This window comes from Vulpes lagopus, chromosome 8 (genome assembly GCF_018345385.1).
Source record: "Vulpes lagopus strain Blue_001 chromosome 8, ASM1834538v1, whole genome shotgun sequence".
Classification (NCBI taxonomy): domain Eukaryota; kingdom Metazoa; phylum Chordata; class Mammalia; order Carnivora; family Canidae; genus Vulpes; species Vulpes lagopus.
In genome coordinates, this window is record NC_054831.1 from 54,038,188 (window position 1) to 54,062,544 (window position 24,357).

At 42.7% G+C, this 24,357-nt stretch overlaps 1 long non-coding RNA gene across 1 annotated transcript; it reads left to right on the plus strand.

Annotated features, from left to right (window-relative positions):
• The first annotated feature begins 4,761 nt into the window (after positions 1 to 4,761).
• Positions 4,762 to 22,560, plus strand: LOC121498214. The gene is made up of 3 exons (XR_005989639.1): positions 4,762 to 4,931; positions 18,698 to 18,865; positions 22,514 to 22,560. It is a non-coding gene; the product is annotated as an uncharacterized LOC121498214 (long non-coding RNA).
• The last annotated feature ends 1,797 nt before the right edge of the window (positions 22,561 to 24,357 follow it).

Consider the following 24,357-nt stretch of genomic DNA (forward strand, 5'->3'; position numbering starts at 1 on the left):
CTGTTGAGTTTAATAAGTTCTCGGGAACATGACAGGGATGTCCACTCTCACCACTGCTATTCAACATAGTACTAGAAGTCCTAGCCTCAGCAATCAGACAACAACAACAACAACAAAATAAATAAATAAAAGGAATTCAAATTGGCAAAGAAGAAGTCAAATTCTCCCTCTTTGCAGATAAGATGATACTGTACATAGACTCCACCCCAAGATTGTTAGAACTCATACAGCAATTCGGCAGTGTGGCAGGATACAAAATCAATGCCCAGAAGTCAGTGGCATTTCTATACACTAACAATGAGACTGAAGAAAGAGAAATTAAGGAGTCAATCCCATTTACAGTTGCACCCAAAAGCATAAGATACCTAGGAATAAACCTAACCAAAGAGGTAAAGGATCTATACCCTAAAAACTACAGAAGCCTTCTGAACGAAATTGAGAAAGACACAAAGAGATGGAAAAACATTCCATGCTCATGAATCCATGAGCAGAATTAATATTGTGAAAATGTCTATGCTACCCAGGGCAATTTACATGTTCAATGCAATCCCTATCAAAATACCATGGATTTTCTTCAGAGAATTGGAACAAATCATCTTAAGATTTGTGTGGAATCAGAAAAGACCCCAAATCCCAGGGGAATATTGAAAAAGAAAACCAGAGCCGGGGGGCATCACAATGCCAGATTTCAAGTTGTACTACAAAGCTGTGATCATCAAGACAGTGTGGAACTGGCACAAAAACAGACACATAGATCAATGGAATGGAATAGAGAACCCAGAAATGGGCCCTCAACTCTATGGTCAACTAATATTCGACAAAGCAGGAAAGACTATCCGTGGGAAAAAGAACAGTCTCTTCAATAAATGGTGCTGGGAAAATTGGACAGCCACGTGCAGAAGAATGAGACTAAACCATTCTCTTACACCAGACACAAAAATAAACTCAAAATGGATGAAAGATCTAAATGTGAGACAAGAATCCATCAAAATCCTAGAGGAGAACACAGGCCACACCCTTTTTGAAGTTGGCCACAGCAACTTCTTGCAAGATACATCTATGAAGGCAAGAGAAACAAAAGCAAAAGTGAACTATTGGGACTTAATCAAGATAAAAAGTTTCTGCACAGCAGAAGAGACAGTCAATAAAACTAAAAAACAACCTACAGAATGGGAGAAGATATTTGCAAATGACCTATCAGATAAAGGGCTGGTATCCAAGATCTATAAAGAACTTATTAAATTCAACAGCAAAGAAACAATCTAATCATGAAATGGGATTGTTCTATGTTTAAGGCATTTTTGCATTGAAAGCTTCTGTCCTATTTCCTAGGGTAGGATTCAATTCTAAAAGGAATGATACAGAGGGAAGAGTTTGATGAAATTTTGATTTCAAACTTCTTTACTCTCTGGAAGTAGATTATGATAGGTAGAATAATGCCTCACCCCACAGATGTCCACATCCTGAGCCTGGGTTATGTTACCTTCTAATTTTGCATATGTGGTTAAGTTGCAGATCTTGAGTTAGGGATATTTTTCTAGACTTCTTTGGATACAGCCATATTAATCGAGAGAGATGTGCTTGTGGAGGTGCAACCTTGTTGACCTCTAAGAGCCAAGAAGTGGACCCAAGCCAAGGAATGTGAGCATCTTCTAGATACTGGGAGAGACAAAGACATAGATTATCTCCTAGAATCTCCAGGAAGGAATGCAGCCCTTCAAACACCTTGATTTTAGCCCAGGGAAATCGATGTTGGGCATCTAACTTACAGAATGCAAGATAATAAATTTGTGTTGTTTTAAGCCACTATATTTGTGGAGATTTGTTACGATAACAATAGAAAACTAATACATAGCTGAAATTATTTAACTTTCATTAGTCATTTTTATTGCATATTATATATATATATTATATATTTAGAAGCAAATATAATATAATATATATTATTATATAATATAATATAATATAGGGATCCCTGGGTGGCGCAACGGTTTGGCGCCTGCCTTTGGCCCAGGGCGTGATCCTGGAGACCCGGGATCGAATCCCACATCAGGCTCCCGGTGCATGGAGCCTGCTTCTTCCTCAGCCTGTGTCTCTGCCTCTCTCTCTCTCTCTCTCTCTCTGTGACTATCATAAATAAATTAAAAAAAAAAAAAGAATGTTTTAAAAAATATAATATAATATAATAATTAAAATTTAGAATCAAATATAATATAATAAAAAATTTAGAAATTTAGAAGCAAATATAATATAATATATATTATTATATATTTAGAAGCAAATCCTACAATGATGTTTTTAAAATTTTAATATGTTGGATCTTGAATTCTAGTTTTCTTCTCCTCATTTATCTCAGGATGGTGTGCTTTTCAGACTCCTGATGAGCCTCTAGATGTGAAAACGGAACCTGGAATTATTCCCTAGGAAGCTCCTCTTTCCAAACCCGAGAGACGAGGAATGTTGCTGTGCACAAGGACATGCCCAGTGAGATTAGGGGCTATAACCATGGGAACTGGGCCATATAGAGCAAGATGTAAATCCTTGAAATCATTTTTAATGAAACATAAACATTGAGTTAGCATGAGGGCCACAGTTTCTGGGTGGTTGGTTCTAACTTTGGCAATCAGGATTTAGAGGGGAAATTTTCCGGTTTTAATAGGTTCCAGATGTTCTGTTCCCAGTTGAAAATTTTTCATCATTTATGGTTAATATTTTTGTCAGCAGTGGAGTTTTGTTGTAGTATCTGCAAATTGGTGATAGTTGTCGTTAGTCATCAAACAAACTCCAAATGAGAGTTTAATCTTGGGGTCACTTTAAGCATCCCATCACACTCCATTTAATCAATAATTACCTAATAGTTATACTAGGATTTTGTTTGTACGATAATGGACTACATGATTATCTGATGACAGTCAGTCACTGAAATTAGCAATGAATGTGCTATTCTCTTTTAACAATGGCTTGCACCCTGGCCAAAGTCTAGAAGAAGGAAACAAGGATGTCAGATGGCCGTCGTTTTGGACAAATAAAGAGGCAAAGGTTTGTTGCAATTTATAATGAACATCATAGAATTTAGATTAAACCTACATTAATTGAGGAACGTTGAAGTGGTTACTTTTGAGAAGCTCTCAGGAAGTTCAGATAAAAAAAGACAACTTCTGTTTTTAGGTGTCATGACCACCTACACTTAATAAAAGATAATTCCACAATATCTCTTTTAGGATATGGTTTTAATTATGTAAATAGTCTAAAACTAAGCGCATTACTTCTGTTCATGCTTCAATTTCCTCTGATGAATGAGAAGAACACAGTCTGCTTTTCTAGAAATCATTTTTGAGAATTGCTATCTATGCAGCATCTTGAATTCATAAGGAAGGAGGTGCAGACTGCATTTGGTGATTGTGGTTATGCTAGAGCAGGACCTGTGGAATTAGTTACGTTGGAAAGGTGTTTGAAAGACCTGCTGTTACTTGCCTATTTAGAAAGGGCTTGATTTATAACTTGCTAATAAGCCACATCCAGGTTAACCTGGAGCTTTTATCAAGTACTTGTATAGTGCTTATATTCATTGGTGTAACTAGATAATTTTTGAGGTTTACTTGCTAGAGCATATGGTTTCATGGTTAATTAGGAGCCTGGATTAGAGGCCCTCACGCCACTTAGCAAATGAATAATTTGTGACTACTGACAAATAATAGAATCTTTTTAGGCCTTTGTAATTTTTTTAACTGATAAATCATTTGCATCTGTACTCAATCGGCGGAATACTTGAGGAATTTCACTGCTAATAAAGGAAGGATCCTTGACTGGAATGTTGAATGTTAGCACAAAAGAGAGATTCTAAATAGGTGTGCAGACTGCTCACCTGGGGAAGATATCCTGCTTTCCTCATGTTTCCATGCTCCTCCTCATTCAGGGTCCAACAGACAGAGCATCCATGGGAGGGAGACATAGCAGTGGGCCCAGGCCCACTGAGGGTGACTGGCAGGGCTCACAGCTAGGATCGACAAGGTTTTAAAAAAACATGTTTTGGCTTTCACAAATTGTCTCATCTGTTGATAAGTACTTTTGAAAATGTAAATCACAGATTCATTCTTTTATGACACTTTTCAGCAACTATTCACTATGTAAAGTCTTCTCAGACTACCCCTATACCCCTTTGAAGCCCAAGGCTCATTCCAGTGGGTAATTTCCCATCAACAGTCTCACAGACGGCTCTGTCATTACCAATAAGCATTGGTCCCAGGTGCCCGGAGGAAACAACTCTCTGGAGCAAGGAGATGCATCCCTTTTGCTAACTGAAGTCCTGGGTTTGCCTCTTCAACATCAGCATGAAATAGTTTGCCAGCTCCAGATGAAGTGATATGATGTGATACAAGAGGTAGCAGGAAAGAAGTTCTGTTCTAATATTAAATACCTTTTTGTCTTCTCCACCCCCCCCAGGTGGTATTATTTAAAATAGCAGTAATAATAACAGAATAACAGCGGTGAAGAGAGCCAGAATTCCTTAAGCCTTGATTATGTGTCAGACACTCTGCTAAGCACATTACCTTTACTACACTCTCTAATCCTTAGGGCAACCAAGGAGCAAATGTTGTTATAATATATTCACCCCTATCTTATAGATTAATCTGGAATGGCTAAGATATTTAACTGTTGGGTCAGGCATAGCATACTGTTTTCTCTTGCTTTTAAAATGTATTTATCTATTCTTTTAACTAAGGTTTATTGAGTACCTACTGTGTCCTAGGCCCTGTTTTAGTCTCTATATAATTCCGAGAAAGATGTGATGAACTCAACAAATTCCTTTGTTCTACAAGAAGAAAGAAGATGAGAGCAGTGGGCTTCTGAGCAAAGCAGGGAATGCTAACTTCATTTACTGGCCTCCTGCTTCTGCCCCGAGGGACAGGAATAAGAACGCTGTCTTGCAGGTGGGTATTTGTCAGAGTCACTTTTTCAGCTGGGTGGAGAGAATGACATCCAGAGAATGTGGGCTGTTCTTACTCCAGGATTTCTGCAAAGATTGAAAGGGGAGGTCTGGCCTGAGAAGAATGATGGGGGAATTTCCAGGTCTGAGAAAACTCACTAATGAACTTGAAATCCTGAGATCTCCATTTAAAAGGGCCTCAGAGCCTTTGAGTCCAGCACTTAGACCAAATTTCTATTCAATGCTAGATCCCCTCTTAATACATGGTCAGAGTACCTCTGCTTGCATACTTTCGGTGCTAAGGAACTCTCTACCCTGCAAGCAGTCCATTCTTCATAATACTAAGCCAGCAATCTGCCTCCATAGAACATCCACTCATGGGTCTCAGCTCTGTTCTCTGATGTCATGACAAATATATAGTTCCTTTTTCTAAAAATGTCCTTAAGTGTCTGAAATCAGCAATCTTGTCCCCACTAAGACTTTTGTCTTGCTCCTTCAGTCTTCTCTCACATATTATGTTTCCTCAATCCTTCCCGCTCTTAGCTGGAGCAAGAGATACTGGAAATGGGTGGGCTGGGCCCATTCAAGGCTCATTGGCCAGAGCTATGAATAGACACTACTTAAGTGACAAGAGGTTGTGAAGGAGGAGCAGGGCGTTTCCTTTGGCTGTGAGGACACGGACAAAGCATCTTTAGAGTCCCAGAGGTTTCTGAGGTCAAGGCTCATCTGGCTGGTACTTGAGCCGCTAAATAGTGCTTAGGACATTGAGAACAGTCTTTAGAGGGTCAGTCTATAGAGTCTTATATATTACTAGGGAAGCAAATCTAATGGCTGTAGAACGTACTTGCTCCTGGCAGTTTATACAGCCATCTCTGGGGAGAATTTTATTTACAGGGAGGAAGGGATGGATAGAATTAAAGCTTATGGATTCTTCGATGCTCTAAACTCTCTTAGAAATGACAACTGCCATCAATCCCAACTTGTTCACTCCCATAAATCCCCATGTTTTGTAAAGAACTAAAATTGAGAAAAGACAACCAATGGCCCCCTAACAATGCCCCACCACAACTGATAATACCCTGATGCCCAACATGTTCCCTCCTACCCACTCTAAGAGTAAGTTTTTTAAGGTAGTGTTTTAATGATAAAATCAAAAGACCCAAATGTAGGCCATGTAGGCTATACCATCACCAGTAACAGAAACTCATGTTTAGTATTATCTATATATGATGGTGAGTTATTTTATTGTTTGCCTCACTGATACTTTCAGAGGAATTTATCTTTGCTTGGTACATAAAGCTTGGTTACAACCAACCTTGTAGATTCAAAGTCATGTTAATGATGCAGATGTTGCTTTATCATGATTTCTTTTGCCTCCCCTTATTTGTTACTTAACTATATTAGTTGCTACACTTTGCCACCAGCTTTGATGATGATGATGCATTCTGTAGGATACCTAGATAGAAGGGTGAATGGCATTATCTCTATGTTGCTGGTCAGACAGCTGATGCTGAGAAATGTCCAGTGACTCGTGGAAGGTTTTGTGGCCCTGAATAACAGACCCCAAGTAATGTACTGGTCTTCTGACCAGTGCTGTTCACCTTGCAGAATTCTTCAGAACATGAGTGAAATGGAGATGCAAGCATTAAATTCACATAGGCACAGTTGAATTCCAGACCAGTGAAAAATACTGATGACATTAATTAGACCTATCTGTTGAACAATGAAAAAAATAAAATTTAACTTATTATCTCTTAAACAAAATCAGAAAAAGGCAAATGTATATATCTTTGAAAATCTACCAAGGCTACGTTTTTCCAAGATAATGGTTTCCTGTGGCATGTGAGCTATTCTGGGGCAAAGTAAGCACTCAGTCATCCTTAATTTTGTAGATCTACAGTGTTTTCCTTCTTTCCTTATCTAATCCGTCTCTAGGAGTCTGCTAAGAGTAAGGCACACAAACTGCTTTCATTAAAGAAACATTTTGGTGGTCAAAAGATTAATATCACAGGGATGAAAAACAGACCTATTACCAAAGATTGGTGACTGCTAAGCCAAAGCCACAGATCTGGCTAACCTCAAACTGGTTTCTTAATTCAAGAGTAAATTTTAAGGAGAGCTCATGTAATTCTTTGGAGGTTTAAGATGGGCTCTTGTTGACTATGACAGTAATCTATAGTTTGTGGGGCGGGGGGGAGGTTGTAACTGGAAATAGTCTTTTCACTTTTATGTAAGATATGTGTTAGTTTTGGCTCTAAAGGAACATTTCATATCCAAGATTCTCAAGGAACCTCTTCTGAGATTAATTCATTTTGGAAAAACATAACTTCTTTGCTTCTATTCCACAGAGACTTAAATGAGTACTGGCAGGAGAGGTTTCTTTTCCAAGGAAGGTGTAATACACTAGAGGCTGAGCTCTCACACAGCTCAGAGTTGGTAATCCTCCTAATGGACACTCCTCCACTTCAACTGGAAATAGAAGAAGAATGTTAAAAACCACACTTTATGTTCAGAGCATGAATTTTAAATATTGATGTCATATATACCTAAAAGAGGTATCTGAGCAATTGCTGGCCTAGTGCCTTCATCTGATCATCTACCACCCAGTCATCCATCTACCATCCATCCCTCCCTTCCTTCATCCATCCATCATCTACCATCTATCCACCATCCATCTACCGTCTATCCATCCTTTATCATCTATCCATCCATCCACTATCCATATGCAATCCTCCATCCATCCATCCATCCATCCATCCATCCATCCATCTACTATCCATCCATTCATTTATTCATTCACTGTTGGGTAATGGTTAGTGCATGCATTCTGGAGTCAGTCTGGTTTGAATCCCAACCCTCTCACTTACCAGTAGTGTGACTTTGGGTAAGTTATTTAAATTCTCTATGTCCTAGTTTTCTCCTCTGTAAAATGAAGATCATGAGAGCATGTACTTCACAATATTATTGTGAAGGCTAAGTAAGTTAATATAAGCAAAGCGCTTAGAGCAGCACATCAATAGTACTGTTCAAACAGTTGTTATTGTGTTATTATTTATATTACTGATGAAACAACTCTGAATAGACAAGTAACCAAACTGTAGGTATAGAATAAATACATCAGGAGTTAGAGAATCCTCTTTCTTCTTTGATTTTTTTTTTTTCTCAGAAAGTGGAGGGGAAGAGCCAAGGAAGAGGTGTCATTAGAAGAAGGGAATTGGAGATCATTTTCAGAGGACTAAATTGTTTTGGTTTAATTTTGGCATGAGAGCTGAGTTCTAGGGAGGGTTTTGTTTTCTTCCTTACTGTTGTGGTTAGTTTTGTTTTGTCTTAATTGCTAATTATTTCCAAATCTCCAAAAGAAAATTGAAAAGACTCATTTACTTATTTATTTATTGCTCTGATCAACTCGACCATAAAAACGCCCATGGACATGAATTGTGTTTTTTTTCCTGTCTGACACCCCCGTGCTATAACCCCAGCACTGGATCTTTGGGATGCCTGAGAACTGAATACGTGAGAATGTTTGCAAAGAAACAGCCCAGAGACTGGGGGAAAGGATACCCTCTGAGAAGATTTTTTGGAGTAGGAGCCAGGGAAAGGTGTTAGGTCTGTCTCCAGGTAGCCCAGAAGAGCATCAGGCCCCCATAGAAGAGGACCGGCCTCTCTATCTCCAGAGGTCCTGCAGCCAGGACACACAGCTCAACCCTGAATGGAGGGTAGAATCAAGGATAGATTAGCAAAGGAGAGGTGTATCCCAGAGAAGTGTGCAAGGGAAGATGAAACAAAAGGATCTTGAAGAGGATGAGGAATGTTCTCCTTAGTCAACCCAATTCAACCCTGCCCCACAACAACCCTAGGACAAGACCTGCTACATAAAGTCCCCGTATTTATGTAGCATCTGGAATGGACAAAACACTATGCTGGGGATATTGTGGGACCTTGACCTGTGTGTGCACTGGGAGAGAGGCTGCTTCTGGATGAGGATCTAGGCCCCGCTGGCGCAGCTCCCTCAGCCCCTCCCTGCGGAGGTCTGGAAGCTCATTACCTCTTGTCAGCAACTCAGCCCTTCTCAGATGGCACCAAACCCACCTCAGACTGTTGGACGTTTAAAGTTTGCACTTAACCAGGAACACAGGAGAGCTGAGATCCAGGAATAAAGGCAGGAACTGTCATGTTGACCCAGAGTGACCAACCATCCCAGTTTGCCTGGAACTGTCTTGGCTTTAAGAGCAAAAGTCCTCTGTCCCAGGCCAGTGGGACAGATGGTCACACTATTTCTACTTACTGTTGGTAAATGCTCGGCAGGAACAGTATGGGAAGAACTGCCTGAGTAATACATAGTTTGTTTGTTCTTCTTAAGCCTATTAAACTTGCTTATGTTTATTTAGCTTATTATTTTCAATTTTTTTAGCTTGTTTATTATTTATACAAAGAGTAGAGAGATGTGTGGGTGAGTTGCATAGTACTTGTCCCTGTGGAATTATTTTTACTGAGATTCCCTTTGTTTTTTGTTTGTTTGTTTGCTTCTTTTTTTTAATACATATTTTTTAGAGATTCATTTATTTATTTTAGAGAGAGAGTGAGCAAGTATGAGCAGGAAGGACAGAGGGAGAAGGAGAGAGAAACTGAAGCAGAGTCTGTACTGGGCACAGAGCCTGACATGGGGCTCAATCTCATGACCCTGAGATCATGACCTGAGCTGAAACCAGGTGTCCGATGCTCAACCAACTGAACCACCCAGGCACCCTGAAATTCCCTTTGAATACACTCTGGGGTATCGACAGGCAGCTGTAGGAAAGAGCCTTGGAAGCTCACTGTATTATTTCTTGTACAGAGATCACTGAGGCTTAATTTTATCAATTGTACAGTGTCCTGGACGCCCACAGGACCCCTGGGGGGATTTCAGGACTGGGGATACTCACACCCTGCCTCTAGGGAGGTGGGTCCTAAAATAGAAATGGCTGCTCAGGTCTAGAATCCTATGAGGAGCCAGCCACCCAGGATCCCATGGCTATCTGTCCCCAAGCAGACCATGAAAATAGCTGAAAGAGAGCGAGGGCCAAGGAGACCTCAGGGATGGTACCTGCCTGTGTGGACTGAGGCTGGAGACCACAGCAGATCTCCTAGGATGGCTTTGTGGGCTGATGACAACCCCAGGACAAGACCTGCACCCATCTCCGACCCCCAACACCTTGACCACACAGAAGTCGTCCCTCCCCACTCACAAAGAAAGGAGGTGACCTGAATTTCCAGAGATGCATTTTGCTCCAAATGGGGGCTCAAAATAGACAGTAAATTCAGTTTTAGAAAAATAGTTGTGCATTTCCCTCACATCTGCTACTGTGGGCTGAGACGATGCTTGCTTGGGTAGAACAGTGATGATAATGGCAGCTCATGTAGTGTTGATGTGCTTGTCTCTCTGCTAAGTGTTTTACATGGATTAACCCATGAGATCCCTACAAGGCAGGTAGCACTAAATTCCCACTCTGGAGGAAATTGAGGCACTGAAGTATTAAGCAACTCACTCAAGGTCATGTAGGGATTGAACCTGAATACTCCTAATGACCCTTAGCAACACACTTCATGTTTACAAATCAGTTGGTCAAAAAGTCTTTCCTAATCTCAGGCTAAAGACTTCTTGTGTTTAGACCATTCTTTCTTATTTGGTACTTAGAAAGAGCTAATAGCTACTCATGTGATCCATATCTTTTCTCCATTTCCTCCTTTTCTGCCCAAATGACCTCAGTTGCCTTAGCCTCTCCTCAAGGCTGTTGCGATTTCATGATTTCTGATTTGCCCACTGCTTGAGTGTCTGGGCCTGAACTGGAACAGAGGTCAGTATGTTATGAATACTCTAGGATGACTGTATCTTCATGATTTTCCAAGTCAGTGCACTCTGGTGTTGAATTTAGCAATTTCTTTCAACAAGAAATAGTTTGCTCTCTTGATTTTCTGTGGTTCCAGGTCTGAGTCTGCCACACTTTTACAAAGAAGCCCCAATGATCTTTTTCTACATCTTCTGGGAAGTGAGCTATTTGGCCTTATGTACATGGCCAGTTGCCAGGCCTGTTTTCTGTCTATCTAAATTATGGTGGCAGAGGAGATAAAAATACAAAGACAAAAAAGTCATTTTTCTCTCCCCAAAACACCAAAATTCTTTGAGCCTTTCATTCCCTTCTGCTTTTTTGCCGATAACAATGAATAATGGTTCCTGCCGCTGCTTTTATTGGCTTAGCATTTGGGGTCATAAGAATGTAAATGTTTCCCTAAGGAAAAATACATTTGGGGGATTAACCAGACTGTTTCTTTTATTTTAAAAATTTTAGTTATAAAAGGAAGAAGGAATCTGCTGAACTAAACTAAGTTAGGATCCCAAACAGAAAAGACAGAGCAGAGATCACCATTCACTTGAGGAGGAGCTCCCAGGATTTGGGTAGGTCAACCCTGGGTGTTCCATTTTAGTTGGCATGGGTTTAAAGAATTCTATTTTAAATCCAGTCACTGTCATATCTGAACATATTCATATTTAGGGTCAGGTCACCTCATCAGTAAAACTGATTTTGTTTAGTATTTTATTCCTTTAACTCACCATTACTATTCTTACTCTCTTTTCATGCCAACTTCTCAGTGTGAGGTGGCTTTAGCAAATGGCTATTGCCTTTTCTTCATTATGCATGTCCCTTATAATCTGTCATTTACCCTCGCACTTCTATTGAAACTGCATTCTTAGAAATCGGCAAAAATTTCTTTAAGGTGAAATGGAAAGAACTTGTGTTCTTCTTTGTTGCTCTACCTGAGATCTTTGGCACTTGTCCTCTCCTTCACACATCAATTCTTGGCCTCTTTGATACTTTGTGACCATTTTTTTCTCTCAAGAGGTTCCATCCTCTCTAGAGCATTCTCCAAAGCTTGGCTTCAGTCTCTAGACTTAATTTTCTCTATATTAAACTTGACATAGGCTCAATCTTTAGCTGTCAACATTATTTGTGTAATTCCCAGATCCACATCTCCCAGAACTATCTCTCTCTGAGCTCCCAGCTGGTATCTCCATCACCTGCAGAACAATTTCATTTGTTAATTTGCTTTATCCTGGCACCTGAAGCACAGTAGACCACCTGCCAAAATCATCTTTTACCTCTAAGTTTATTCTTCCTCCTGAATTCTCTCCCAGTGGCACTATCATTTCATCTCCAAATCACTCACACTGGACAGCACACGGTCATTTTTGGCTCCTTTCCCTAGACTTTGAGCACCAAGGGGAGCAGAGCAGAAGTAGTATCCACCTTTTCCACCATCTTGCTAGAGCCTGGCACAGTACTTGGCACAAAGGAGGAACTTAATATTTGCTGAATAATTGAATGGATTTTCTCTTTGATTACTTGTATTCTCTTATTCATCAACCTAATTAATTAATCAACCAGCCTATATGTGTTTGTGGAGACAGTGTAGAGTGCTTATTGGGATTTGGAGCTCTTATGTTGGACTGCCTGGGTTTGAATTATGGCTCAGCTTCTCCCTAGGTGGGTGGTTTTGAGAACGTTACTTAACTACTCAAATACCTTAGTTTTGATCTGTCTGTAAAGTGAGGGACATAATAATTCCTACCTGAGTATGTTGATGTGAGGATGAAATGAAGAAAATCTCTATTAAATGGATATAGTAAGTGTTCAGTTAACCTCTTGGTTGATGATAATGGTGGTGATAATGATGCTGATGATTGATGATGATGATAGTGATGATGATAATAGTGATAGTGGTAATGACAGTGGTGATGATGTTGGTGGTAATAATGGTAATTATGATGTTGGTGATGATGATGATGGTGGTGATGCTGATAGTGGTGATTGCGGTGGTGATGAAGATATTGACGGTAGTGATGATGTTGATGATGGTGATGATGATGGTGGTAATAATGTTGATGATCCTGATGCTATGGTGGTGATGACAGTGATGATGATGATGGTAGTGATGATGGTGATGATGATAATGATGGTGGAGGATAGGCATGAGTGGGGAGTGGTGAGGTTTGGAAGCATATAAGGTGCTATGAAGGCCATCGTTTCAGGGTAAAGACAAGCAACAGCAGTGGAATGCCAAGGTCCAGTGTGTGTTTGGGCAGAAGGCTGAGCCCTGTAATGGGCATGAAGAGCAGTGGGAGAAAAGGCAGACTGAAATTGACCTGGCAGAAAAATGGGCTCCAAGTGTGCTCAAGGCCCTGGCATTTTCTTGGAAGGGTCTCAGAGACTCCATGGTTGGGGGAATAGGGACAGGGTGGGGTGTCTGAAGGACTGGAGACTAACATGCCTGGAGAGGGAAAATGTCCTAGGACTGTACAGATTTGAGCAGAGGAGCAGAGATGCTCTGCTTTTGACATTTTACCTCTTGGTCTTTAAGGTCACCTTTGAAGAAAAGGTCCTGCTGCTTTTTATAAAAAAAAAAAAAAAAAAAAAAAAAAAAGGTCTGAAAATCACTGGTATATGCCTTGAAGGCAAGCTGAGGCCCCTGAGCTTCACGTGGTGAACTGTTGGGAAGCTGTGGGGATGTGGATGGCAGAGCAAGCAGTAAGACAAAGCAATGCTCTTTTAGAACTCTTCTCAGATTCTTCAGTGGTGTATGGAGTTGCTGGCAAGGAAAACAAACACATTGTCCAGGCAGGGAGGGCCATCAGGATGCCAAATCCTCCTCCAAAATACCTGCTCTGTCTGTGCTCTGCTGAGCAGTCTCTGGGGTGGTAGTATAGGCCAGCATCCTGCCTGAACCATCGCAGTAGCCCTCCGCCCTCTGCCTTCAGACTCTGGGCCCTCTCTTCTGGCCAGCTCTCCAGAACACTATCCCATCATTCCGCTCCATGTACTGCAGCCCCCAGCGGTTCTTCCTTGGTTGTGGGAGAAAACCCAAACTCCCTCGCTTGTCATACAGGATCCCACAGCATCATAAACTCTGCCTTTCTGCTTTCTGCTTTCATCTGCTACTCATCACCTTTCTGCCCCAGCTGGCTTCACCTTCGTACAGTACCAGATACCCCCCAAACATAGTGCATATTTTCTCTTGTATATTTCAAGCCGTGTCCAGGTCCTGTGATGCACCCCAGGCCCATCCCCCCACACCTGTACTTAGTACACTTTCCTTGTGGACTTCACACAAATTCCACCAGCCTTTCTTGACCATGTTCGGTCATATCTATCTCTCCTCTATGAATGCGCAGAGGAACTCTGCCTCTTAAGTACTTATTCTGGCAGTGATTGGTATTTTTTTTTCTTTTTTTCTTTTTTTTTTTTGGTTTCAAGTGTCACCTAACATCATGCGGGGCTCATTGCACACCAACACACCAAAATAATTTATTGTAGCTGTAATGGGAACAGATTCCTTTTCTCTCCAACAAGATCCCCATCCTAACCACCCTTCAGTGCCAGATGCCACCTTGTGAACTACCCCATCATGGCTCCCTCAGCACCTCATTTCCCAAGCCCAGCCTGTGACATCCTTTTGGGTCACAAGGGGTTTGTGCAGCTGCCCGTTCTCAGAAGTGGCTTGAGCTCAGCCAGCATTCCTTCTCAACTGAGACTCTTCATGAAATGTCTTCTTGACAAATGTCAGCAGGGGTGAGATTCACCACACTGTTTATTAAAGGAACAAAAGCCCTGCCTGATGGGCCTGTGCAACAGGCTTGACTCGCCCTGGGTGGGGGTGGGGGGGCGGTGTGGGCAGTCAGCTGAGGCAGGCTGAGTCCTTGCTGCTTGGGTCCCCTTGGCCTGCATTTCCAGTCAGAAGCTTTGGAGAAGCTTCTAGCCAGGCAGTAAACACCCTTCTCCTCCCCACGGACAAGAGTGACCAGAACAATTTATGACACATAGGTGAGGCAGAGAAAAAGCATTTCCTTCTGCTCACTTGGCCCAGTCCCCCATTCGTGAGCCCCAAGCAGCACCACTTGATCTATAAAAAAACTTTCTTTGCTCCACCAAGTGCCAATGTTCTAGCGAGAGACAGACTCTTTATAAACCTGTGTCACTGGCTTCCTCTTTTGAGACACAGGAACCACAGCATAGATGGCTGTGTCAAGGGTGGCTCCTGCCCAAGGACCTTTCTCAGCTGTGCTAGGTATAAGGCATGCCAGGTATTAGATGTGCCAAGTTTCAGTCCTCAAGGGGCTCTAAATTCAGGTGGTGTGATGGGAGCTACTATAAAAGAAAAGGAAAGAAATAAACAAACAAAATAAAACAAAACAAAGTTTCCAGCTAGCTCAGCCTCAATGCCAAAGCAGTTCAGAGAAGGCCAGAGGTGGAGGGCACATCGCTGTGCCCTGGCTTATCAGGAAAGGGTCCAAGAGTAAGGATAGAAGGGACTTGAGTTTGATCTTAGGAATTAGCCTGAGATCCACTGGGGCAGGTGAAGAGACTGGATTCCCTCCCCTACCCACACCCCAACATTGTGTCCAAGATTAGGAGGGCGACTCAACTGATTTTTAAATGTGATACGTTTCTTCTCTGAGCATGGAGAGAGCTTCTTTCACAGCGAGCAGCATCTGCAGTGGGATACCAGCATTATGGAAGAGGGGACCCGAGGGCCCCCGTCAGAGGATGGCAGAGAGGAGACACAGAAAAGTCTTGACTTATTCTGGTCACATGACATATTTTTGATTTATGGCCACGCTTATCCTGTGCTACCCAGATATCAACAGTGAGGCCCAATGTTGTGAAGAAGTGTCTGCACCTCAAATTAAGATGAGATTACAGTCCCTTCAGCTGTCACAGGTGGGGCAGGTAAAGGAGAGGTGCAGGAGATATTGTGTGAAAAGCCACAAGACTGCTAAGAGAGTAGCTTCCTACCTTATACACCTTCCATGCAGGAATCCCATATTTTCATGGGGTGCTTACACTTAATCAGCTCTCAGTATTTCCACCACTGGGAAAAGGAGAAGCATTGGAAAAACCAATCCATATACAAATCTCAGTCCCAAATTTCAGAGTTTCCAACATCTTCCTCATAAAATTTTCCCAGAGGTATCTTGAAGTGGCAAAACTGTTAGGTTTCCGTATTATCTTTCCATCTTCAATTAATAAGTTGGCTGACCGTGGGCAAACCAGTTTGGTGCTCTTTCCCATTGTATCATAAGGATGACACTAGTGTGAGAGCATAGGGGTCTCTTCTAGTGTGAAAAGTTTATGATCCTATCCAAATGACTCTGCTCCATCTGCTGTGCCTGTACATGGGGGCAGCAACGGAGCAACGCAGTTGGGAGCAGTGGGCAGAGCCCTGCCTCTGGAGCTGGGCAGACCTGGCTCGGCCGGGAGGCCTCTCTGGGCTCGAGCACCTTCCTCTCTGACGGAGGTCGGCTGTGAGCCTTACACCGAGGAAACGTGTAGAGCTTGTTTAGCAGATGGCTGCCTCAGAATGGGCGCTCACCCTGTGTGAGTACAAAGACAACAAGAGGTCAAAGGTGCAAAGGAGGAAGAAGGAGAAGGTAGTCCATCAGCCAAAGCTCCATTTCAAGTCAGGCTTGAACAGAATCAGGGTAAACATTGTTTCACAGACTTGGGACAGGATGGGGACCCAGGCTCCATCCCAACAGTGCAACACTAGGAGAAAGTCAGGAGACTATCAACATTCTTATAAAAATACAATGTATATAAAGACAGTAAGAAGGAGGTAGGCCTTCTCAGTGTGGGTAGGCCGCCGGGGGATGTAGTGACCTGTAGCTCACTATGTGGAGGCTCTGGGCCCGAGGACTGGCTTGGGAAGAAGCCCCCGTGGCGGAGCAGCTGAGGGTGGGAGAGGGCCAAGTGTGACCCTCTGCTTAGTTAGGAGCAGACAGGAAGGAGGCAGATCTGTGAGGGAAGGAATCATCCATGGAACCTTCTTACTTTCCTGTAGGACCTTAAGAATAAGAAGAGAAAGCTATCAATTCCTTTTTCCCCAAAGCAAAGGAGGACACATTTTTAAAGATACTTTTTTCTGTTTCCTCTCAGTGCTGGATCTGAGGTCCCTTCCCTGCTCCCCCTGCTCCCATTTTATTTTATTTTATTTTATTTTATTATTATTATTTTTTTATTTTTATTTTATGATAGTCACAGAGAGAGAGAGAGGCAGAGACACAGGCGGAAGGAGAAGCAGGCTCCATGCACCGGGAGCCTGATGTGGGATTCGATCCCGGGTCTCCAGGATCGCGCCCCGGGCCAAAGGCAGGCGCCAAACCGCTGCGCCACCCAGGGATCCCAACTGCTCCCATTTTAGACATTTTTTTTAATTGGGAACATTTTTATTAGAGTCACAAGTGCAAGGCATTTCCAATCACCCAGCAATAACTTAAAGCTAAAAGGGGCAATTCTAACTCTCAGCAAGCCAGAGGCTCTGACTCCATGCTGGGCTCGCCAATGAGGCCCTCAGAGAGGCTGTACTGTGTGTGTTGGGCTGGGGGGGAGGTGTTGCGTGAGAGATGGCGCCCACAAATCCCCCTCCGTCACAGGCACATCTGTTTCCCACCAAGTGGGCCTGGCCCTGGGGGTTCCTTTTCAAAGCCTGCCTTTTTAATTGGGACTCCCTCCTATTTTATAGGGCGGCAGCTCTGCTTATCTGTGAGCTATTTGTCTCCCTGGCATTGGTTCTCCACCCGTGGAGCCCATCTCATGCTTCCAGCGAGGCTGTTCTGTGGGTAGCTGCACAGGTTTTGTTTTTTATTTTAATCCCCAAAGGGATGGGGGAAAGCGCAAATAAATTACAGCCCTGAAACCGTCAGTTAGGTTTTCTTGTCCAACATGCTTTACAGCAAAAGGATGGGGAATTCTGTTTTAACTTAGAAGCAATAAGTCAGGGAATGGGATTCTAGAGAACTTTAAAGGGAATCCAGCAGGTTCTGACATGCCTGAAATGAGGATGCATTTTGCTTTGAAGTTTTAGGATACAGAGGGGGGCTGCACCCCAGGAAGCTGACCCTGGTGGGAATGTTTGAGGCAGAGGGCCTGAGCCCCAAGCTGGTCAGACACAACTGTTGCTTGACTGGGAAGTCCTGTCATTGGGAGTACTGGTCATTATTTATGTCTCTGCCTGCCCCCTGCTTCCTGTGGAAGCTCCATGATGATTTGCACTTGTGTCAAGAAAAAAAATAAGGTTTGGGGGAAAACATACATATACAGTAACAAGCTGAGAAGGCTTGAAGATTCCTAAAGTTCACTGGTTTTCTGGAGAATGAGGCTGGGTAGGAAAGGAGTTGTTCATTCTGCAGCTTGGCCTACTGGTCACATGGATTCTGAGCACATTGCTCAAGGTCAGTAGCAGGGTTTTCAACTGTCTCCTGGTGCACATGGCTGCACTGAGGCCTTCTCAGGGATTCAGACCCAGAAACTCCAATGCCTGCCTTCCTTGGGGCCTAGCAGAATATCTGGCACCCAGCCACCACATGATTGAATGCAAACTGAAATAAAAAATTAAATTGAGGGAGAAACCCAGACACCCAAGTAGGATTGAAATTCCCAGACTGGTTCCAAAAGGGAGGTGAAATTCTCCCCCTATGCCCAGGAGACAAGTGTATTCCTGCTTGCTTGGGATGGGATGGGATGATAAATCTCTTCTTGTCTGTCAAGGATGGAAGTTTCTCTTGGATGGTCTCCAGGGCCACCAAGGAGCATAGGCCTGGATTCCTTGATGGATTTGGATTTTTTCTCTAGAGAAATTGGTGCTGGGGGGGGGGGGGGGAGAGGAATCTCTAGACTTAATATTGCTTGCATCCCTTTGCTCCAACCACCTCATCCTTGGCTTTTTTTTTTTTTTCCTCAGGTTGGGAGGGGAATCCTCCCTCTGCTAATTCCTCACGATTGTACCTGAGCCAAATGTGTTCACTGCGGGAGGCAGGAAGTTGAAGGACTCTGCCTCAGCCTGTGAGCTGATAGAACTGTAAGCCAGGCAGCACTGGGTGTTCACTGTGGAAGGAAGCCTCTCTGGGAGGTGAGATTTTGTCTGGTAGATTAGAAGAGTGATCCTCATTGATGGGGGAAGATGAGTGTCCACAGGACACTTACCCAATGAGATACTGTGCCAGAAAAACAGGATTCCGTGCCCAAGTAGGTTTGGGAAGCAGCATCCTTCACTTAGAAATTTGTAGTGTATGTTAGTGCACTGAAGTCTGAAAAGTTTTGCCGTTGAACAAGCAAACCAAGAGAGGTTTAATTTTGTCCATTACTTCCCAGATATGCTTGGTCACAATGCCCTTGCTCGTGTGATGCCTGGGCATCACTTGGGAGGTGCCATGGGTGGGTGACCCTGGAGCTAGGTCCATGCCTGGTGGGGAGGATGGAACCACTCGCTGGACAGAGGGACAGGGTGGGATGAGGCATACCTTGATGCTTTGTAACACTGCCCTGTTGGCCCAGGGGTGGGTCTTTGGAGGAAATTTTGCAAAGAAGTAAGAAAGAGGAAGTAAGTAAAAAAAAAAGTAAGGAAGTAAGTAAAAAAAAAAAATCCTCAGGAAATAATGCCTGCCTTGTGTGGGCAAGAGAAATGAAGAAAATAGAGGCTCACTCTGTGAGATTAAGAAAAGGTAGTCTATGGGGAGACTGTGAACCTCTTAAGGTCTGTCATTATGATAGGTGTTCCTAAAATACATGTTATCATGATTAGTGTATCAGTGATACACCTACCATGTTACTATTATTATTTATTGTTATTACCATGAATGATAATACTAAGGTTTAACTAATGTTTATTGTCTACCCAGTTATTTAAATCTCCTTTGGTCCTCAGAAAGCCTCTGTGAGTTGTATGATGGGCCTTAATAATATTTACTCCGTGAATGAGCTAAGTTATGAGTCAGTTGTTCAAATTTCAAGTACCATTAGATGCCAGAGCAGGGACTCAGAACCTGGGCTAGAAGTTTTGGACTCCTTTAGCAGGAGCCAGCAACTCCTACTGATTCTGCAGGAGAGAACAGAACCTCTGGATTAATCTGGGACCATAAGAGGAAAGGCTCCTCAGATGCTTGTCACTTGGCCTGCGTACTGTCCGGAGCCAATGCTGAAGGGACTGTGGGAGCTCATGTCCTGTGAGGATTCCTCTGGCAGCCTGAAGAGTTGAGGATGGCTGAGGAGAGGAAGAGAAGCCAGAATGGCATCTCCCATTCCCTCTGTTTACCTCTTTGGTCCCTGCTAGGCCAGTAGAAGTGGTGAGCAAAGCTCTTGCTGTGTGAGTTTTTCTAAAGGCTTTGGATGATAGGCACAAATACTTCCTCTAATTATATCTCAGGCTTTCCCAAAGTTGTAAAGGCTGATTGAAAGGAAAGAAGCCTGGATCCATTTTAAAGCTGTCTTGAGATTCACACAGGGTTGTTCTGGGATTCTGAGAACCTAAGGGGATGGGCTGATTCCAGGATCCAGCCTCAGAGCCCCAAGATGCAAGTGGACCTAGGCCAAGGGAGGAGTTCCATATTTAATCCCACCCCAGCCTTGGGTCATGTATGGATCTTGAAGCCAACCTGGGAAAGCCACAGCTGCAGACATAATTGAATATCGTCCAAAGTCCTGGATAACCCCAGGGAACGATAGGTCTAATCCACAGGCCACCTGGTGTGCATTTGAAACCTTAGAGAGAGTGGGATGTGGTCTCAAAGCAGAGTGGAGGGGCAAACCTCAAGGCTTTGCCAAGGAAGATTCAGAACACAGAGAAGCTGAAAGTAGAGTCCTTCAGGACAGTGGTATGCAGCCTCTGGAGGTGTGGGATTATGCTGAGTGGGGAGTTAGCTGGAGGAGTGGTACCCAGAGCCAAGAAATGTCTGGTAATAGAGAAAAGTAGCTGAGCATGCTCGGAAAAGGAGGACAGACTGTGCAATATTAGGAGGGGACTCAAAAGGGCAAGGGCCTGTAGGCCAGATGATATAGAAAGCATTAGACAAGTAGGCAGGGAGCCCGTGGGGTGGGGGTGAGTGGATGTGGCTGTGATTGGGTGGGGGGCACTTGGGGTTGTCTTTGGCACAGTGCTGGTGAGTTTGAATTGCAGAGTATTGGTTGGTATTGTGGTGAGGGTAGCTGAGGGTAGAGGTGTGGACAGATTCGGGAAGCAAGCTCACTGTGCAGTAGAGAGCCTTGAGGAGAGCCCTGCTCAGGCAAGGGAAGGCCCATAGGGTCACCTGGGGGCAGTGGTTTGGCTTCCCTTCACCTGGCACAAGGGAGCACGGTGATGTGAATGCATTTTCTAGACCACATGCTAGAAGTCCATTCGACATAGACCTACATCAACTGCTCAGACCAGACAGTGGTCAGAGTAAGAAAACTCTAGAAGTGGTTCCGGGTGTCCTCCCTGAGGGGTTCTGTGCCATTCAGCTCTCAGGTCAAGCTCTAACCATCTCATTAGTCCTGACAGCCCAGCTCCTCTTCCAGAGAACTGTGCTGCCCTGGGCCTTGAAGGTCCAAGGGTGATCTTACAAAGACATTCCTTTTATGCCCATGCCTTCTCAGCCATCTTGCTTCTCATGCTGGGCTCACCTGCCCAAATACCCCTCCTCCTAACTGCACCATCTGCCTGCCTTGCTAAGGAAAGTTATCTACACTGTGAAAAGCAGCAAGGAGGAAGGTGTGTGCTTTCAGTGTCATGCTGGAGTTTGATCCAAAAGGCCCTTCCAAGGATTATTCAATGACCCAGACTGTTGCTGGGCTCATCATTTGCTATTGACCAGGACCTAGATTCACTGAAGTTACTTGTAAACTTATATCAGATAGAGGTACAAATGATTTAGGTGTGGTAGAAAAGATAACCCCAAAGGGTATGATAATGGAGGGACCTAAACCAGTTTTGAAGATCTATCCCAGTAGCTGTCTTCACCCACATTCTTCTCCGATGGCTATAAATACCATACTTCACATGTTCCTTGAGTTGGTCTATTCCTTTATGAATGACTAAAATAAATTTTTGACACTTGTTTACTCTGTTTTTATGCTTTTATGTTTTTGTAACATTTTGGAAATTTGACATCTTTAGGGATTGTTCCACATAAAGACCCAAAAGAGCTCACATGCCCCAGAAGTGCCCCCACATGCTGCTCAGGCCCAGGAGTGGCCTTTCCCAGGTCCCAAGGGTCTCCACTGGGTTACTGATCACATGAACTAATGTCACTTCTGTGTGATGTTTAAAATTAAGAGAAGTCTAGAATTCTGTGTTCACTAATTTGAACTATAGTTCTGACAATTTTTTTAAAAAGATTTTATTTATTTATTTATTTATGACAGAGAGAGAGAGAGAGAGAGAGAGAGAGGGGCAGAGACACAGGCAGAGGGAGAAGCAGGCTCCCTACAGGGAGCCCAATGTGGGACTCAATCCCAGGACTCCGGGATCATGCCCTGAGCCAAAGGCAGATGCTCAACCTCTCAGCCACCCAGGTGCCCTCTGACAATTTTTATATCAACTATCATTGTATCCTTTCTCTAGTGTATCAGCTTAAATATAATTCCTAAAGTCCTTTGTTAACATTAAAACCTTGGATTAATATTAAATCAAAGTAATTAATGGACAGTTTTTGGATACCTGAAAAAAATGTAAATATTATATATAACCTGGTTAAAATATTGGGCCAACTACATTTTAGAAATGTGTTTTTCTTTTTACTAGGATATAATTAAACAAAATAATTAGACAACCAACATCATACCTGGGACATCATCTTTAAAAATAAATTTTATTGGATCAGGTATGTAAGTGTGTGTGTATATATATTTTTCATTTTGCACTAAGCCCTGCAAATCATGTAATCAGTTCTATATGTCTGTGTATACATATTTTTGCTCATTATTTTTATACATTACAGGAAACTGTTCTTTTGGGTTTTATTGTCAAACAATTTAGTGGCATAGTGCATTCACATTATGTTAAGTGTTCCAGATGCCTAGCATATGCCTACATTTTGTGTCAGTTTGTGCTGTATCTTTAGTGTACATTTTTTTTTATTGTTGTAAACTATAATACCATTTTAACCACCTTTTTTTTAATTTTTAAGAGAATGTGAGTGGGGAGGGAGGGGGAGAGAGAGAGAGAATCTTACACAGGCTTCACACTCAGCACAAAACCTGGCACAGGGCTCAGTCCCATGACCCTGAAATCATGACCCAAGCTGAAGCTGAAATCAAGAGTCAGATGCTTAAGCAATGGAGCCACCCAGGTGCCCACATTTTAACCACTTGCGAGTGTACCGTTCCGTGGCATTAAGTCCATTCACATTTGTTTGCAACCATTACCATTATTCATCTTCAGAACTTTTTCATCATCCCACACAAAAGCTCTGTCTCCACTGTACACTACCTCTCCTTCCTCACTGCCCCAGTCCCTGGCAGCCACCATCCTCATAGACCACACAGTCTGTGAATTTCACTACTCTAGATGCCTCATGTAAGTGGTATTATACTGTATTTGTCCTTTGTGACTGGCTTATTTCACTTAGCATAATGTCCTCTAGGACATAGACTACCTCTAGTCACGCGGTAGTATATGTCACATTTTTCCCCCTTTTAAGGCCAAATACAAATTCATTGTACGTATATATCACATTTTATGTGCCCATTCAGCTGTTGATGGACATTGGGTTGTTTCCACTTTTTGGCTATTATTGTGAATAATACTTTGAACATGGTTGAGTTAAATATCTCTTTGAGTCCCTGTGTTCACTCGTTTTGTGTACAGACTCAGAAAGAGAATTACTGAATGACATGGTAATTCTTTTTAATGTTTTGAGGAATGCCCTGCTGTGTCCCCAGCAGCCCCGTCATCTTACATTTCCACCAGTAATGCACAAGGGCTCCAGTTCCCTTACCAACACATCTTAATTTATTTTTTTAAAATCAATAATAGAGGGTAAAGTATCTAATTGTGGTTTTGATTATAACCTGATTATAATTAAAAAATAATTATATAACCAAGTTTATACCTGGGTATGTTATCCTTACAAATAAATTTTATATCTTCAGATATGCCAAACTCATCATTAAAGCAGAATAGCTGTGCTTCCCATCTGGGACTAACTCTCATAAAATGTTTCTAGGAAACTCATCTGGTATCTGTTCTATAGCTTGCAGGGTCCCCACCTGTAAATAAGTTAACTTTCTGCCAGCCAGGGACCTTCACAGATTGTGGGGACCCAGAGAAAGAGAGAAAGAAGAATTCACTCAAATGTGGAGCTACTGCATGTGCAACCAATGGTGATGAATTTCTTAGGTATGTTTTCCTAGCTTGGAATGGAAGAGCCAATTAAAAAAAATCCCCGAACAAAAGAAAAAAAACACTATGAAATAATAGAGATTATAGAGACCATTGAAAAATGCAACCCAGTTGCTTATGAAGTTGCAGACATTTTGTGAGTGTCATTCTATGGCTATATTTGCTAACCATATTCAATGAAGCTTATATATTTAATTGACCTCTCTTCCTTTACTTATGTAAATCAAGACAAAAACACAGGGAGA